This window comes from Podarcis liolepis (genome assembly GCF_965112155.1).
Source record: "Podarcis liolepis genome assembly, chromosome: 4".
Lineage (NCBI taxonomy): Eukaryota > Metazoa > Chordata > Lepidosauria > Squamata > Lacertidae > Podarcis > Podarcis liolepis.
The window spans coordinates 87132477-87138476 of NC_139558.1; positions in this window are offsets into that span (position 1 = coordinate 87132477).

Sequence of the window (6000 nt, forward strand, 5' to 3'; positions counted from 1 at the left end):
CAAGACGAAAAACTCGCTAGACGAAAGGGTTTTGCGGTTTTTGAGCTGCTTCGCAAGACGAATTTCCCTATGGGCTTGCTTCGCAAGACGAAAATGTATTGCGTTTTTTGCAAGTTTGTTTCCTTTTTTTTAACACCGTTAATACAGTTGCGACTTCACTTCGAGGAGCAACTCACAGAACGCGGCGTGGCAGCCTTTTTTGAGGTTTTTGGCGATTTTTGAAGCTTTTCCAAAACTTTTCCGACACCGTGCTTCGCAAGACGAAAAATTCGCTAGACGAAAAAACTCGCGGAACGAATTAATTTCGTCTTGTGAGGCACCACTGTACTTGAAATGTGATGTATAGAAGGGCATAGGAGCCAACTCCTAGGGGCTGTGGGGTTTTTGGCTCCCACAATAAAATATCTGAGGGAGCTGGCCCCTCCCAAAGTTTATGGGCATTCCCATTCAAATGATGTGTGTGCATTGCATGATGTGATCGATTATCGCTGCGAGATCACATTCACCCAGTGCTATACCAGCTGCACTGGCTCCCGGTGGAGTACAGGATCAGGTTTAAGGTGCTGGTTTTAACCTTTAAAGCCCTATACGGCCTAGGACCCTCGTACCTACAGGACCACCTCTCCTGGTATGTCCCACAGAGGAACTTAGGAACTTACAATCTTCAAACAAAAACACCTTGGAGGTCCCAGGCCACAGAGAGGTTAGGCTGGCCTCAACCAGAGCCAGGGCTTTTTCGGCTGTGGCTCCGATCTGGTGGAACGTTCTGCCACAAGAGACTAGGGCCCTGCGGGACTTGACATCTTTCCGCAGGGCCTGCAAGACAGAGCTGTTCCACCAAGCCTTTGGCCAGGGCACAGCCTGACTCCCTCCTTTGGCAATCTTCACAGAACTCTAGCCCAATGGTTGCCATCAATTTGATTTGAATTAATTTTATAATGAAATGATTTTAGAATGTTGTATTATTTTATTGTTGTTAGCTGCCCTGAGCCTGGCTTCGGCTGGGGAGGGCAGGATATAAATATATTATTATTATTATTATTATTATTATTATTATTATTATTATTATTATGTGGGGCAGGGCTTACCTCGGCCTCCACAATATTTTATTCAAGTTGGTACCCCTGGGTCAGGTGTAAATGCCAAAAAGTTTGCCAAAGTTTTAAGGTACCACAAAAGAATAAGTGGGCTGACAAGCAAAGTTGTATTTCAAGTCCAAATTCAGGAAGTGAGCAACACTTTCTAGACTCCCCTGGCAACCTCTCCTACACAAAACCCTTCGAAATGAATGGGACTTGCGTAAGAGCACAGCGGTCCAAGTTGCTCAAGTTTGGTCCGATTCAATGGTTTTTTTGTGAGGGGGAAGTCCCTGCTGCATGACCGAAGCTGCCGTTTTACCCAAAGTAAATAAAACATTTACTTAAGCCGGCTGTGAAAATAGCAGGCTTTCCTGCTCTGACGTGTAACAAAGATTTGGGGCGTTAGAACAGCGCGCAAATTCTTCCCCTCTAACAGTTCCCCTTTTGTTGAGAATTGGTTATTGCTCTAGTATCTCGGTGAGTTTGTACACTGGATTTCGGCACTATTGCATGGGAAGGTGTTCCCTGGGACCGAGAACAAACCAATGTCACCCACCTGCCATGGCAGGGAAAGATAGAAAATAAAAATTGATTGAATCCTGTCCATATAATTGAGTCATTTCCCCCCTTGTCATAATTACATGGACTTAGTAGCAAAGGAAGGAGGTCTTTGTACATTGGCCTAACTTTTCAGATGCGGAACATAAAGGAAAGTAGTCCTAAATGATTCCAGTTATAGAACCCAATAATAGGGTCGATTATGAATGAAGGTGAACCCATTGTTTGCCTTGGAGTTAAGTAAATACTTAGGCCATGATTTAAACACACACACACTTTCATCAGCAGCCTTGCATATAAAGGCATCACATCTTCTTTGTTTAAAAAGTGGCAGGCAGGAAACCCAAACGAGAAAGAATTTATTTTTATTCGTCCCACCAACAAAGCCTCTTTAAAGAAGCTGTTTTAAAATATATTAAGCATTTCAAGAAAATATATAGCAGTTCTAGGCAGTTTTGTTTTCCTAAGCAATTAGGAAAATCGCCTCGATCCTTGGTTTTTTGTTTGGTGTTTTTTTTTGCATAGATGAGCCAGTTTTCCAGACAATTGTCAAAGGCAAACTTGCAAAGAGTATGTAGCAAAAGAATTTGGCCCAAAGCCTGCTGCACACGTTCTTCCAAATAGCAAAAACTCCCTGACTTTATCTAGAGATGATTTGGGGGTAACGGATGGGAGTAATTAAAGGGAGACAGGATAGATCTGGAGCAAGATCTGCAGCGAAATAAATTGTGCATAAACAAATCAAGGAGGAACTGATCTGGAGTGATCTGGGGCGCGATACAAATTGAATTGAATTTGTCTGGAATGATTTGGACTGGAAATTATTTGGCTTCCCTTCTGTGACATTTGAATTCTAAATTTGCATCTATATACAAAAAAGAATAAAATAAATAAAAAATAGCAACGGCAAATTTGGGTCTATGAGCCCAGGTCCCAAGTGGATACGTTGGAGAGGAGATCTTGGCAGATGCCAGCCTCTGATTCCAGTAATGAGAGCAGTATTCTGTTTCAAACAGAACCCTAGACTAATGTTCATTTGCTTGTTTGTATTGTTGCGAGCCACCCCAATCTCCAAATGGTGCGAGATTTCAGGGGTTCCAGCTGCTTACCCAGGGTTCATGTTGCCTTTGGAATGAAGGACAGCAGAGGCTGTGGTTTCTTCAGAATATATGGTTTATTTGCACACATCGAAACCTGAGTCTATGGTGGAGGGGTTCGGCGCATTAACACCCCAAGAGGGTCTTGCTTTTCTCACAGCCACAGGCTTAGATGCTAGCAGAAATCAGCCATGGCCCTCTGCTCCAGCTTGCCGCATTTAACAGACTGCAACCTCTTTCACCTAGGTCACCTAATCACTACTGCATTCCTCAGGCATGGCTCTCTCTCCCAGCTGCTCAGCCCACAGCCTTGCCAGCTGCCAACTTCTAGCTCACATAATTATCCACTCTGGCTTTTGTCTTTCTAACTGCCAGCAAGTTGAGAGAGGGAAGCCTGCCCATTTGCTATCTGGCACGGAACCACTTCCTTTGTTACCTTAATGGCCCATGTTTAGGGAGCCATTACCTCATCGGGAAGCTAGCCTGGCTATTCCCAGAACTGAATCCATGCTGGACCCTCACATTAGAAGGGGGCTCCCTCCTCTCCTGCCCTCCTAGCAGTATTTATTAAAAGTATTTCTATATGCTCTACCACAAAATATCTGTACAAAAATACAGATAATCGTTAAGGTGACTGGCTAATAAAAAATTAAACAGTGGCAAAGACCTATCAGCATTAAAAAAAAGGGTATCCCTGAGAAACAAAAGTCAAAACTCCAACAAGCGGGGTGTGAATGTGGTGCCTTTGTAAGATTGTTCTTGTTAACAGTGCCTGGTGCTCAGAAGTAAATTTATTCCGCCTTTGAAAACTTCCCCCTCCTTTGGGCATATATCGGGTTTCCCTTTAAATAATGTAAGTAACTCTTGAAAATTAAAAGCTTTTTGGGGAGTGAATGTCAATGTGATTTACAGGATAGTTACATCTAGGAATTAAAGCCATGCAATTAATTGTCAAAATCGGAGAGCTGTACAATGTTGCCCATTGTTCAGTTTGACAGATCAAATGCATGCTTAATCAAGATGCTGGCTATTACTTGACGTGCTTTCTCATCCCTCCGCACCCTAAGGGAGTATCCATGATGCTAAATTAATAATCTGTATTGCAATGCACTAACGGCTGTAGCGGCAGTGATGAGAATTGAACTGATTGACTTAGCACCCTGCCTATCACAAAGGAGTCAGTCAGTCAGAAGGCCTCTGGATTCCACTGAGCTGAGCTCCTCTCTTCCATTGGCTGAGCTGTCTCACAAGATGAGCCCATCTGGATCAGATCAAAGGCCTTCCCAGGCGAGAATCCCGTTTCCCACAGTGGCCAGCCAAATACCTCTGAGAAGGCAACAAGCAGGACGTGAGCGCAGTAGCCCTCAGTTGCTTCTGTTCCCCAGCAACAGGGTCCCTGTCTCTGTCACAAATGGAGCCCCGCAAAATTTAGGGAGAGGCAGAAGGACCAGGGCAAAGAGGAGCAGAGCAAGCAGAGACTTAGGGAAAGAGCAGGCAGCGGAGGCCTTCGATCGCATGATAGCAACAGGGAATGGTCCTGAAGAATGCAAAAAAGAGGAGAAAAGAGGGAGAGAGATTAGGAGAGAGAGAGAGAGAAAATGACTAGAAATTTCGGGAAATGATGCAGTTCTCTGGTAGCCAGTGGTGTAGCATGGGTTGCCAGAGCTCGGGGCAAGGCAAGTATTGTATCCCCTAACCCATGGTCCGTGTGCTGCACTTGAAGGTGTTAAGAGGAGCGGCCAGGAGGAAACCTCTCTACACCTGAGAAGTGGCCCCACAACTGGGGCTGCTCTGCCTAATAGGCCTCATGGCTGCCCTCAAGCACAGCAGCATGCACACACAACCGCTGCCCTCCCTCCCTCAGGAGATTGCAGCTGCAGAGATAAGAAAAGATGTTCTGTTCTCTGGAGACTTCGCTTCCTGGTCTGCATGGAGAAGCTGTTTTCAACAAAGCCCAGCAACGGAAGTGTTCTGCTGTATTGAGGTAGCACCGGGTGTCTAAATTTTACGCCCTTAAGAATTTTGCGCCTAGAGAAACTGCCCCGAGGCCACCCACCCCATGCTACACCACTGCTGGTAGCACATGTTTTCAATGCAGAAGTTCCTTGGTTTAGTCTTGACATCTCCAGCTAGGGCTGGGAATGTCCCCCGCCTGAAACCCGGGAGAAGCAGCCAGGGCTTTTCCACACCTCCATTTGCCCTGTTGCTTTCCCCTGGGAAAACTCGCAGTTTACTGCTGAATCAGAACAAAAGGCAATTGGGTTTTCTGCAAATTGCCATTTGCTCCAATTTAGAGCTAAAGAGTAGGTTTTTCTGGGGGGGGGGAGGGGAGGAAGCAGTGGGGAAAAGGGAAAACTGCTCAGACCCATGCCTAGAAAGCATGGGGCAAGTGGAAAACTGCTCGGACTCCTGCTTTCTAGAAGCTGGGTAGCTCAGTTGATTAGAGTGTGGTGCTGGATAGTGCCAAGGCTGCAGGTTCGATTCCTGTATGGGACAACTGCATATTCCTGCATTGCAGGGGGATGAACGAGATGATCTTCAGAGTTCCAACTCTACAATGCTATGATTTTAGGATTCTAGGACAGGGAGAAGTGTGGACAAGCCCTCGGTGTGGACAATACTGAGTTGGATGAACCAGCTGTCTGACTCAATATGAAGTGAAGTGTATCACTAAATAAACAAATAATAAAGTTGCAAACTGATGTATCTGGGATGCCAGCAAAGCCACAATACGGTGGAGGAGCACCGTAAATGGTTAATTCACTTAAAAGCAACAGGTTGTCTCCAACTGGATAATGGCACATGCAGAAGGACTTCTGCAAACGCAATGGAACTTGCCCCTCCTTTGGGTAAATATCAATTTTGGCTTTAAATAACGTAAGTAATGCTTTAAAATCAGCAGGTTTTGACAGGAAAACATGTTAATGAGATTCAAGATTATTTGGCGGGGTGTGTGTGTGAAGGAATTGCGCAATCGATCAGTGGTCTGACTCATTATATGTGTCTCCCCCCACCTCCTTGGAATCAGAAATTCTGCATTTTTAAGGTGCTTGCTGGTTCCCAGCCAAGTTTGTTTTTTCCCCCCAAGTGGGAGAAAAGAAATAACTCTGTGGCTTTTGCAGTAAGCATGCTCAACCTGATAAGGTCTTTTACATCTTAAAATAGGGGAAATGAGTCATTTTCTTAGGCTCTGGGAGGTTGTTTTTGCGCATCATACAAACAGGACATTGAATCATCAAAAGATGTCCCAGCAATGTTGTTTACCA